Below are 12,530 nucleotides of genomic sequence, written 5' to 3'. Positions count from 1 at the left end.
AACCCTGTAACAGACACAGAGCCCAGTGCGGGGATTTGACAGCTTCGATTTTGTAGTTGAAGCCTCGCTTGTGCTGAGGCCGTGAGGGAGCTGTCGATGCTTTCCCAGCTGAATTCCTTGTCCCTGCCCCCAGCCACTGGGAGAAGGAGCCTCCTGGACTGGTTTGGAGTGGGAGCCGCATTCAGGAGCTGGGAATGTTCATCCAGGGGGGTCAGGCTCTCATTAACGACAGGAGGAATTAGGGAAATGACCCCTGGCATGACCATGGAGGGGTGGGCTGAGCTCTGCCACGGCTCGAGGGAGGAGCAGCAGGAGCAGGAGCAGGAGCAGGAGTGGGAGTAGGAGTGGGAGTAGGAGTGGGAGCGGGAGTGGGAGCAGGAACGGGAGCAGGAGCGGGAGCAGGAGCAGGAGCGGGAACAGGAACAGGAGCGGGAGCGGGAGCAGGAACAGGAGCAGGAGCGGGAGCAGGAGCAGGAGCGGGAGCAGGAACAGGAGCGGGAGCGGGAGCAGGAACGGGAGCAGGAACGGGAGCGGGAACAGGAACGGTGAGCAGGAGCGGGAGCGGGAGCAGGAGCAGGAGCAGGAACAGGAGCGGGAGCGGGAGCAGGAGCAGGAGCAGGAACGGGAGCGGGAACAGGAACGGGAGCAGGAGCGGGGAGCCGGGAGCAGGAGCAGGAACAGGAGCGGGAGCAGGAGCGGGAGCAGGAGCAGGAGCGGGAACAGGAACGGGAGCGGGAGCAGGAGCAGGAGCAGGAGCAGGAGCGGGAACGGGAGCGGGAGCAGGAGCACGAACAGGAGCAGGAACAGGAACGGGAGCGGGAGCAGGAGCAGGAGCGGGAGCGGGAGCAGGAGCAGGAGCAGGAACAGGAGCGGGAGCGGGAGCAGGAGCGGGAAGCAGGAACAGGAGCGGGAGTGGGAGCAGGAGCGGGAGTGGGAGCAGGAGCGGGAGCAGGAAACGGGAGCGGGAACAGGAACGGGAGCAGGAACGGGAGCAGGAGCGGGAGCGGGAGCAGGAGCAGGAGCAGGAACAGGAGCGGGAGCGGGAGCAGGAGCAGGAGCAGGAACGGGAGCGGGAACAGGAACGGGAGCAGGAGCGGGAGCGGGAGCAGGAGCAGGAGCAGGAGCGGGAACAGGAACGGGAGCGGGAGCAGGAGCAGGAACAGGAGCGGGAACAGGAACGGGAGCGGAAGCGGGAGCGGGAGCGGGAGCAGGAGCAGGAACAGGAGCAGGAGCGGGAACAGGAACGGGAGCGGGAGCAGGAGCAGGAACAGGAGCGGGAACAGGAACGGGAGCGGGAGCGGGAGCAGGAGCAGGAACAGGAGCGGGAACAGGAACGGGAGCGGGAGCGGGAGCAGGAGCAGGAGCGGGAGCGGGAGCAGGAGCAGGAGCAGGAACAGGAACGGGAGCGGGAGCGGGAACAGGAACGGGAGCGGGAGCAGGAGCAGGAACAGGAGCGGGAACAGGAACGGGAGCAGGAGCGGGAGCGGGAGCAGGAGCAGGAGCAGGAACAGGAGCGGGAGCGGGAGCAGGAGCAGGAGCAGGAACGGGAGCGGGAAACAGGAACGGGAGCAGGAGCGGGAGCGGAGCAGGAGCAGGAGCAGGAGCGGGAACAGGAACGGGAGCGGGAGCAGGAGCAGGAACAGGAGCGGGAACAGGAACGGGAGCAGAAGCGGGAGCGGGAGCGGGAGCAGGAGCAGGAACAGGAGCGGGAACAGGAACGGGAGCGGGAGCGGGAGCAGGAGCAGGAGCGGGAGCGGGAGCAGGAGCAGGAGCAGGAACAGGAACGGGAGCGGAAGCGGGAGCGGGGAGCAGGAACAGGAGCAGGAGCAGGAGCGGGAGCAGGACGGGAGCAGGAGCAGGAGCGGGAGCAGGAGCAGGAGCGGAGCAGGAGCGGGGAACGGAGCAGGAGCAGGAACAGGAGCGGGAGCAGGAGCAGGGAGCAGGAGCAGGAGCGGGAACAGGAACGGGAGCGGGAGCAGGAGCGGGAGCAGGAGCGGGAACGGGAGCGGGAGCAGGAGCAGGAGCAGGAGCGGGAAACGGGAACGGGAGCGGGAGCAGGAGCACGAACAGGAGCGGGAACAGGAACGGGAGCAGGAGCGGGAACGTGGAGCGGAGCAGGAGCAGGAGCGGGAACGGGAGCGGGAGGCAGGAGCACGAACAGGAGCGGGAACAGGAACGGGAGCGGGAGCAGGAGCAGGAGCGGGAGCGGGAGCAGGAGCAGGAGCAGGAACAGGAGCGGGAGCGGGAGCAGGAGCAGGAGCAGGAACGGGAGCGGGAACAGGAACGGGAGCAGGAGCGGGAGCAGGAGCAGGAGCAGGAGCGGGAACAGGAACAGGAACGGGAGCGGGAGCAGGAGCGGGAGCAGGAGCAGGAGCAGGAACGGGATCAGGAGTGGGAGCGGGATCGGGAGCAGGAGCAGGAGCAGGAGCAGGAGCGGGAACAGGAACGGGAGCGGGAGCGGGAGCAGGAACAGGAGCAGGAGCAGGAACAGGAGCGGGAGCAGGAGCAGGAGCGGGAGCGGGAGCAGGAGCGGAGCAGCGGGAGCAGCGGGAGCAGCAGCAGGAACGGGAGCGGGAGCAGGAACAGCTCTCCAGAACCACGGGATTGTTTTCCAAGGGGCTTTGTGCCATGCAGGCTTCCCAGACTGACCCACCCAGATTTGTCTCTCTGCCCATGGGCAGAACAAGGAACTGAGGGGTCACAGAGCAGCACCTTTCCCCCCTTGGCTCCTTCCTTGTCAGATAATGCTCTGATATTACTTCTATCAGCAGCAGAAATGCACCCTGTGGTTAGAAAGACCAATCTTTAGTCATAAATTTGAATTAGTCCCTTTCTCAGGCTAATTTTAGAATCCAATTATGATCAAGAAAAGATCGTGAAAGAAAAATAACAGGAAAAATTCACTCCAGATCTCTCACCGTGATAGAGCCTGAGCAGCCTGCACCAGCCTTGGCTTAATTGGGAAAAAGCCCTGAGTTTATCTTGATTGGTCTTACGTGAGGACTGGGGGAGAAGGATGAAGAAACTTCAGTTCTTGTTCAAGATCTAACAACTCTGACAAGTACATGGAAAACAGATCAGAGGGAAGATCTTCCTGTGCCCAGATGGAACAGGAGGGGAATTAGCAAATGGCACATTACCATATTTCTGATGGCATTCCAGCCTTCCTGAGAAAGGAGAGGTTTGGAGGGATTCATTAATTAATTTGTGGAGTATACAAGACACCTCCTTCTTGCTTGGAGCCGGAGACAATGGAGAACTGCTGCATCTGAACCAGGATCCTGTCAAAAAAAGGACGGAGCCCTTCCCCTTTCGGGGAGTCAGCGCCTGAGTTTCAGGCTGGTGTTTGAGTCCTGTCTGTGGCCTCTAGAGAAAACTTCCCAGGAACTGGGTGGGAAGCACCTTCCACAGTCTGACCAAGTCCCACGGAACAGTTCATGCCCCCTACAAAGTGCACAGGCAAAGAGGCCCCTGCTGAGCTGATCTGGGGCACTCACAGGGAAAAGGGCAGTGGGACCTTGAAGCTGCAGCTCTGAATCCTGGGCTGGGGAGGAGCCGCAGCCCAGGAGGCTCCAGTTCCAAGAGGCTTTTAGCCAAAGAACTCCCTGGAGCTGAGGGAGACCCGAGGGCCCTGCCTGGGTGCAGAATTAATTGGTCTCAGCCCATCCTGGAGAGCTGTTCCCACCCCTCTCTATAAACCCCGAAGCATCAGGAGAATTTTGAGATCAGACAAACACACTCAGACAGGACCAGTCTGGTGTGAACAAACTGAACGTTTTTATTGCCTGTTCAAAGCTCTGCCTATTTGGAATTTTAACCAAGAAACCCACAGAGTGCTTGGGAAACATTCTCCCAGAAAAAGGAGTCTGTGCAAAGCTCAGTTTTGCCATGACGGCTTCTCTTAAAAAAAGCCCTGTTTTTAAAGTGTATCAGAAATACTTAAAGAATTCTGAGAGAGAGGGTCCCCCCCTGAGCCTCCTTTTCTCCAGCTGAGCCCCCCCAGCTCCCTCAGCTGCTCCTCATCCCACTTGTGCTCCAAGATAATCCATACCTGCTTGCAGAGCCCTCAGTTCCACAAATATCTATGAGTAGCTGGCTTGGGGCAGTAGAGAAAGATGGACTTGAAGTACAATTGTTGAAACTGAGGTCAGTTTTCTGAACTATTCCAGGGATTTACAACCCTTAATAATCCAAGGAATATGAGCAGCATCCTCACGGAGCAGCAGGGACAGAACCTCCTGGCACAGGGAACTCAACTGGGAGTTTGCTCCAAAGGAGACGGAATCATCCCTGAATTAAAGGTTCACATTTCCTCCTCTTGGATTGCAGGTGGAGTTTGTCTCTGGGGGATAAACCGAATGAAAACCCAACAAAAGTGCTGCTTCCCAGAAATCCAGGCTGCTGGGAAATGGGATGAGCTGGAGGAGGATCCTTGGACCTGAGAGGGCTCCGATGTGGCTTTTGAAGCCACCCCAGGGCACAGAAGATGCTGATTGCTAAAATCACCTTTTGTTCCACCTGGCTCTGCCTGGACCAGGCTTTGCTCAGCTCCTGCTCCTGCCTGTGCCCAGTATTTTTATTTTTGCAGTGCTGAACTTTCAGGTCAGTGAAAGAGAAATGAGTTGTTCCTTTGCTGGATTTGATGTGTCAGAGGATGAACCGTGCCCTGCTCAGCTTGGGGTGTGATGTCCTCATTAACCCTTAACAGGAGCAAAGTCCTGGCACAATTAAATCCCACAGCCCCAAATCTGGGGCTGATTGACCTGCCCAGAGCACACCAAGGGAGAGGCACCTGGGCTGCCCTGGAGCCTCTTGGAGAGAACTGGAAATAAAAGAGCACCATAATTAGTGCCTTTCACAGGAAAAGGTCATTTGTCTCTGGTGAGAAAGGAAAGAAGTATTAAAAAATCGACAGAGTTCTCCAAACAAAGGGCAGCTCCTCCATGCCAAAGGGCTTTTGCTCAGACGTGGCTGTTACATGAACAGGCAAAGCTTTTCAGAATGCAAACAGGGAAATGGAGTTCTTCAAAATCATGGGTATAAAATATTTCATTTATGCCTGGGTAATATTTGGCTATTTCAGAGAGACACTTCAGTTTCCCCAGTGATTCTGTGAATTCTTCACTTTTCCTTTCTGTTTTGAAGGAGGACTTATATTTTCCTTTTAATCTTGACACATTTTTTTCCATGAAATTAAAAAACCCCAAACTTAATTTTGAGCAGCATCTTCCTCATCTTTCGTAATTTTTGAGTGAGGATTGGAAGAAATCCAATAAAGTAAAAAAAAAACCTGATAAAGTTTTAATCTCTGGTTTCATGGCAGCAGACTCAGTGCTGGGGTAAGTGGCTGCTCCCAGAGCCTGAGTGCAGCACACGCGCCTGCCAGGACCTTCAAACTGCGTAAATGTGTTAAAAATCCAGCAGTCAGAGCTGGAATGGGGCACCCACAGCAGGAGTGAACTGCTCCTGCCGATTTTGTACCTTCATTTTACAGTTCCTTTCTCAATGTCTTTGCGCATTCGCTGGATCACTCCAATTACTGCTTGATTGGCTGCCTGCAGTGAAGCATCAAGGTCCCCGTGTCACCACAGGTCACTGGTGGTGGCAGTGCCCAACTGCAGGGGACAGGCTCCTCCTTGTGCCCATCCCTGCATGCCCTGGCAGGACCACCTCCAGCCATTCCCTGCGGGATGCGGCAGCAGCTCCCAACACCATCAGTGTTGGTGTTTCCCTCCGTCCTTAGTGACTTTCCCCGTGCTCCAGGGCCCTTGCAGTGCAGGCCACCTTGGATAATCCTGCCCTGTGCAAAGCCTCACTTTGTTAATTCCACGTTTAACTCAAACTTCAGGACTAACCTCCCTGAACACCCCACTCTGGCCTTGGCAGAGGGGTTGGAAGGGTGGAAACAGGAGAGGCCTGGCACAGGTGCCCAAAGAGGCTGTGGGATCCCAGACCCTGGCAGTGCCCAGGGCCAGGCTGGACGGGGCTGGGAGCAGCCTGGGACAGTGGGAGCTGTCCCTGCCCATGGCAGGGGTGGCACTGGAGGGGCTTTGAGGGCCCTGTGAACCCAAACTCATTTGTTTTTCTTTCAGTGGTGACAGTAACTCACTGGGCCTTCCTCCCAGAGGAAGTTTCTCTGAGACGTGGAAAGTAAAACCACCCCGAAATGGGGGATTTGAGCAACGCTTGGTCCCTGCAGGGGCAGGTTTTGGTCAGTGGTGCCTTTTCTGTCTGAGGCAGAGTCCAGCCCTTCCTGAACCTGATCGGGTGATGGAGGGGAGGAGGGGACAGACACAAAAAGTGACAAAAAGTCACAAAGGCAGAAGGGCTGAAGCAGCATCGCTCCAGGAGAGCCAAACACCTCCTGATCAGGGCACTCCCTCAGGAGACCAAAATCCTAGCTTTAAAGCTGCCTTAAGCCCAACTCAGACATCCTGATAACCATTTCTCCACAGCTGTGGGAAGTTCTGGAATGTTCCGTAATCCTCCTCCATGCAGATGATGTGGAGCTTCAGGGTTAAACTGTTTGACTTGAGGAGCTGATGTTTAACAAGCTCTTTAATTCTATTGAATTCCGTCTGTGCAATCAAACATTGCTTTGGGACACTGCAACGCAAAGGATTTAATTATCCTTGTAGGATATGGAGGCATCATCCAAATTATTTCCAACTACAGAGCTGAAATATTTATTAACTTCTGCTTGTTCTGCGTTGCTGGGCTGGTTTTCCATCCTGGCTGGTCCTGGAGTCACTGGAACTGATTCAGCCTGGAATTTTTAGGATAAAGTTAATGTGCTCTCAGCAGCAAAACAAATGATTTTGATCTGTGTGCTTCCTTCCCTAGGAAGAAAATCAGTTTAGGAAACCCCCAGGACTCCCCCCGTGGGTATCTTTTATCATTTTACTGCAAACCTGAGGGCGCGCTAGCCAGGAAAACGAGAAGCCTGGAGGTCTGGCTGCACCCTCTATACCCACAGCTCTCCACACAAGAGGAGGGGAGAGTGAGCTCCTCACCCAAAGGAGCCTGTCCTGGGCAAGCTGTTGGGGTGTACAGGCAGAGAGTGAAGGAGGGGTCTCTCTGTGTCGGTTCCACGAGCAGATCTATGCCAGCGAAAGAACCGGGGCCAACAAGCCCATTTTTGGAGAGGGCCCAGGGATTTTATACTCAGGCAGGAAAGGCGGGGACAAAGGATCCAGCCAATAGGGCAGGGTGAAGGAGGCGGGATTGACAATGGGGTAACCAACGGGGACAACTCAGAGGAGCGATTACAGGGGACAGCCAATGGGGGACCGAGTAACGCAGAAACTTCTAGAGCTGATACATATTTAACCAAGGAAAATGAATATTTACAAACTCATACATAAAACAGGGCGGGGAGAACAAGAACCAGTCAGCACAAGGTTGGCAAATAACTGCCCCAAGGGGTGGTGGGTCCTCACCCTGACCAGAGACAGTCTTTAAACATTGGTGCGTGGCCACCACACAGTGGGTTCTGGTGTTTCACCTGAGGTTAGGGTGGCTGCAGCCACCTCCACCACCACAAAAACCTTCTGCTCTAAATTCATGTGTTTTCTCAGAGGGAGTCTGGAGGGAGAAGTTTGAGGAGCTTTTATCAAACTAAATAAAGTGAATTTAACAAACACCCTCTTGAGAGTGCTTGGAGGGAAGCGTGAGGGACCTTGGGGAGGGAAGGCAGGCAGGCAGGCAGGCTATGGTTCTTCCCTAAAAGGACGTTTCTGCAGGAGGGGAGATGTTTAAAGGGAGATATTTAACCCAGCCTTAAGCAGGAGTTCCCTCCCATAGCAGACATGGAGGATCCCCTTTGAACAGAGCACTCCAAGAGCCACTTCTGTGATTTCCTTCTGAACCTGCTCTGCATGTGCCAAGCACGTCATTCCCATTAAAATGATGGGAGAGGAGAGGAGAGTCGTTCCAGCCGTTGGCTGTTGGTGTGAGAGGGTTTTAGGGGAAGAGTGAGGCCCTCAGCTCCTCCTGTGGGAGTCACCCGTGTGTGTGTGATCCTGCTGTTCCCTGAGGACTTTGGCTCCCGTTTGCCTGAAAAAAAGAACCATTCCCACATTTCACTCTGAAAATCACCAACTGCTTTGGGATGGCTTTGCCTCCTCCTTTAACAGTTGATTTTCCTACTCATTGCTTCAGCCTGGCCCCTCTCCCCCTCTCCAGAATGGGAAGAGACAAACAAACATTTGTGTGTTTGTTTGGTGCCTGGGCGACGCTCATTCCATGGCGGCTGGGAGCTGTCAGAGCCATGACGCAAATGAGCAGCGAGTTTCCCTGGAAGGGTAATTACAGGCCTGGTAACAGTGATTGTGCTGCTGAGCCGGGCTTTGAAGTGTCAATGTGCAGTTAAATCAAAGTTTCTGAGGCAGCAGGACAGAGACAGGTGCCCAAATGCTCAGTGGGACAGTCCTGCAGTCCTGGTGGGCAATGAGCTGGACACGGACCAGCACAGGGTCATGGAATGGTTTGGGTGGGAAGGGACCTCAAAGCCCACCCAGTGCCAGCCCTGCCCTGGCAGGGACACCTCCCACTGTCCCAGGCTGCTCCCAGCCCCAATGTCCAGCCTGGCCTGGGACACTGCCAGGGATCCAGGGGCAGCCCCAGCTGCTCTGGGCACCCTGTGCCAGGGCCTGCCCACCCTCCCAGGGAACAATTCCTGCCCAATATCCCATCCATCCCTGCCCTCTGGCACTGGGATCCATTCCCTGTGTCCTGTCCCTCCATGCCTTGTCCCCAGTCCCTCTCCAGCTCTCCTGGAGCCCCTTTAGGCCCTGCAAGGGGCTCTGAGCTCTCCCTGGAGCTTCTCCTCTCCAGATGAACATTCCCAGCTCTCCCAGCCTGGCTCCAAGGGAAGGTTTGGATGTGACACTGAAGCTTTGTGCTTTTCTCACTGAATGCAGAAATTCCTGGTTTGCCTTGAGCTGCAGTTTTCCCAAGGCCTGGGATGAAATCCATCTCACCAGGGTCACAGCACAGAAGGTGAATGGTCAAACAGTCCCACAAACATACTCCCCACATCCTCCCCTAAGAGGGCTCGGGCAGCCCTGGGGGGGTTATCCAGCACAGAGGGAATGCTGTGGGTGGGGTGTAAAGAGAGGGAGAAGGTGGTGGGGAAGTGCAGGTGTTTGGCTGAAAGGAGAATTATTGCCTCAGTCTGGCTCTGAATTTGCATTTCTGCTGGGCAAGGTCCTGCCCCTGGCAGGAATCTGCACCTGCAGCCGGCTCCTGGCATGGGGGACACTGTGAACATCAAACCCTCTTCTCTAAATGCTGCTCCATTATTTAAAAGCCTTTTACTTCAGGTAATTGTTTCAGTCAGATGCTTTTTAAAGCCTTTTCCTAGGAGGAACAAGTCCCCAATTGGAAGCAGTCCCCAGCTAATAAGTGACTGCTGCAGGGCCCGGATCGAAGGAGCTGCTCTGGGTTCAGGGTGCTCCTGGCCCAGCCCGTTCCTCTGGCCACTGCTGCCATCCCGACAGATCCCGCCCACAGCTCCATCCGCTCGCCCTTCCTGCTGCCAGCCTGGGAGCACGGGGCTCTGTCCCTGCTGTCTCCCTGGGCCCACACTCCCTGCCCCTTCTTTTAATTAGTGTTCAGGGTAATTAATAACCAGAGGAACTGCTGGGCAAGGAACGATGCTTGTGAGGGGCACTCAGACACTCCAGGAGTGCTCGATGAGGGATTGGGAGTTATCCCACTGTCATTATGGGCTGGTGCAGCTCCAGTGGCACCAGAAACAGCACTGGGGCTACACTGGGAGAGCTCCCACAGGAACTCGGTGCGTTTGGCCCGTGTAGAGGTTGGGAGGCTGGCTTGGAACTGAGCCCAGGGTGATTTGGGCATGGATTGTCCCTGTCCTGAGCTCACCTGGGGTGCTGGGTCCACCTCGGGGTTGGGACAGCAGAGCTCGACCACCTTGAGCACAAACGCTGTCCCCAGCGAGGTTGGCGTGGAGCTGTGGGGGTTTGCAGCCAAACACAGCAATTCTGTCCTTCCAAAAGTGGCCCAAAGTGTCTCTGATCAACTGCAGGGGTGGCTTTGGCCCAGGGAGTGCTTGGAAATGAAACTTTTAATCCAGGGTTTGATAAAAATGGAATGACAAAGTGTCAGCAGGGACAGGGGGTGCGTGTGGGGCTGTGGGCGCTTTCCTTCCCTCTCTCATCAACAGCTGAGGCTGGAAATCCATCACCCATTCCAGGAGCAGGTGCAGGAGACACCTGAGGCTCTGTGACAGCAGAGCCCTGAACCTGCAGTCACAGATTGCTGTTCTCCTCCTGCTGAAGCTGCTCAGAGCAGGTGACAGGAGGCACAGACAGCTCCCGGCTGCAGCCTCTGATCCCACAGAGGGGAACTGTCACCACACAGCACCAGGAGGTGTTCCAGGAGCACCAGGAGGCTCTTCAGGAGCACCAGGAGGTGTTCCAGGAGCACCAGGCGTTGAGAACATCTCTGGCACCCTGCCATCCTTGCGAGGCTCCGTCAGGGTGATCCCTTTGCTGCTCCCAACAGCCCTGTGGGGCTGAGCCAGGCTGGCAGTGCCACAGCGGGGCAGGACCGAGGAGCCTGAGCCGCTTCAAACTCCTTTTGGCCCCCTGTTCTGAACGTGCAGATTCCCAGTCTGGGAGGGGCTCCAGGCACGGGGCTGCAATGGGAGAGCTGGGAAGTGTCAGTACCCCGAGTGTCACCAGGGAGCTCCCCCCGAGGGCAGCACTGAGGGCAGGGTTTGAGGAGGGAGGTTCCACCCTGGCAGCTCTGCCCCTGTGTCCCAGGTGCCACCTGCCCAGGGCAGGATGTGCCCTGCAGGGACAGCACGTTCCCTGAGGGATCCAGGGCTCTGTCCCGTCCCGCTCCTCCAGCAGCCCAGCCAGCCTCGCCTCCGGCCGGAGCAGAGACTTCAGGAGGTAAAGCTGAGCAGGTACGGAGGAAGAGCTCCTTGCCACCCCTCAGGAGCACACGAAGCCCTCTGTCCCCACAGAAACTGGGCAGGTTTCTCCTCTCCCTTCTCCTTTCCATCTGGAATTTCCACAGCAAGGGCATGAGCCAGCCCTCCCCTGGCCCCGGTAGGGCAGACGATCACCTGGCTCTTCGGGAGCTGTCTCCTTGCATCAGCTGAGGCTCTGCCCCGTGGGCAGCACAGGAATCCATCCCTGGGTCTGTCTGCACAGAGCATAACAAACATTCCTGTTCCATCAGTGTCAGTGTGACTGCACGGGGTGTCCAGGAACCCCACTGCCACTTTGAAGCCCCTCACAGGATTTCTGAGCACTGGATGTTGCCCCTGTAGGATATTGCCATAGCTACTAATTATTAATAACAGCCTGTAGTGAAGGCTGACAGTTGTCTCCAGAGGGAGGGAATGTTCTGTAGCTTTGGGACCCATCCATGCTCTTATTTAGCAACACATTCGAGGTCTCTTGATGAGCCCCTTTCAGCCTGGAGTAAAGCAGGGATATCGGAGAATCCCAGGAGGGTTTGGGGTAAAAGGGAATTTAAAGCCCACCCAGTGCCACCCCTGCCATGGCAGGGACACCTCCCACTGTCCCAGGCTGCTCCAACCTGGCCTTGGACTCCAACCTGTGCTTCCAGGGATCCAGGGGCAGCCCCAGCTGCTCTGGGCACCCTGTGCCAGGTTCTCCCCACCCTCGCAGGGAAGGATTTTTTTCCCAGTATCCCATCTAAACCCACTCCCCTCAGGAGGGTTCAGGAGTGTCACCACTTCTTTGTTCTCCTTCCCCACTGGCTTTCCAGGAAGGGCTTGAGGCAGTGCCCTAAAATGCCTTCAGTGTCAGAGGCCCTTCCCTGTGACACCGTGACATGTCCAGTTTGCTCTGTCACTCACCTGGGCACAAGGATCCTTAAAAAAGAATTCCATCCTTGAAGCCTCTGGTGATGCAGAGGTGGTGGAGGGCTGGGAGGGATCCTGTTCCCCACTGACCAGTGCAGGGAACCTGTTCCTTGGGCTCCTGATGGTCAGGGTGAGAGCCAGAGATGCTTTTGGAAGGTGTAAGGATCCAACAGGATTCGGAGCTGAGCTGTGGCAAGCAGTCCCCAGGGCTGGAAGGAAACCCCTCTGGGGAGGGTGATCAAGGTGCTGCTGATCCAAGGTGCTGGGTTTAACTCCACTCCTAACCCCCGTCCTCTCCCTTTCCCCCCGAAGCACATCCAGGCTTCCCTGGCTGCGGGAGCTGAGCCTGTCCTGTCACAGCGAGCCCGTGATGTGACACAGGGGAACAGGAGGTGACAGGGCAGGGACAGCCTGATGGGCTGGAGGCTGAAACAGAGGTGGAGGGAGTTATTTTGGGATGGGATGCCAGGAATTCACAGGGGATGTAAAGCAGAGCTGACAGATGAAAGGGCCAAGCTGCTGCTCCCAGCCTTGGCAGAGGAACCTGGTGACCTTTAAAGCTGCTTTGGCTCGTCCCCAGAGCTGGGTCACAGGCAGCTGGCACTGAAGGGGTCCATGGCCCTGGGGGAAGTGCCGGTGTTGGGACACGGTGCTGGGGAAATGG

General features: G+C 56.3%; 1 protein-coding gene and 1 long non-coding RNA gene across 3 annotated transcripts in view; one reads left to right on the top strand and one right to left on the bottom strand.

Moving 5' to 3' along the window:
- The window catches only part of LOC104698497 (acid-sensing ion channel 2), a 386,996-nt gene that overhangs the window by 171,382 nt on the left and 203,084 nt on the right, over positions 1 to 12,530 (top strand). The window lies entirely within an intron of this gene.
- On the bottom strand, positions 6,603 to 12,436 carry LOC109143270. The gene is made up of 2 exons (XR_002043324.2): positions 11,861 to 12,436; positions 6,603 to 6,766 (listed from the first exon to the last, which is right to left on the bottom strand). It is a non-coding gene; the product is annotated as an uncharacterized LOC109143270 (long non-coding RNA).

Source organism: Corvus cornix, chromosome 27 (genome assembly GCF_000738735.6).
Source record: "Corvus cornix cornix isolate S_Up_H32 chromosome 27, ASM73873v5, whole genome shotgun sequence".
Lineage (NCBI taxonomy): Eukaryota > Metazoa > Chordata > Aves > Passeriformes > Corvidae > Corvus > Corvus cornix.
Note: the sequence above shows the minus strand (reverse complement) of the source record. Positions and strands in the feature narration are given on the sequence as shown.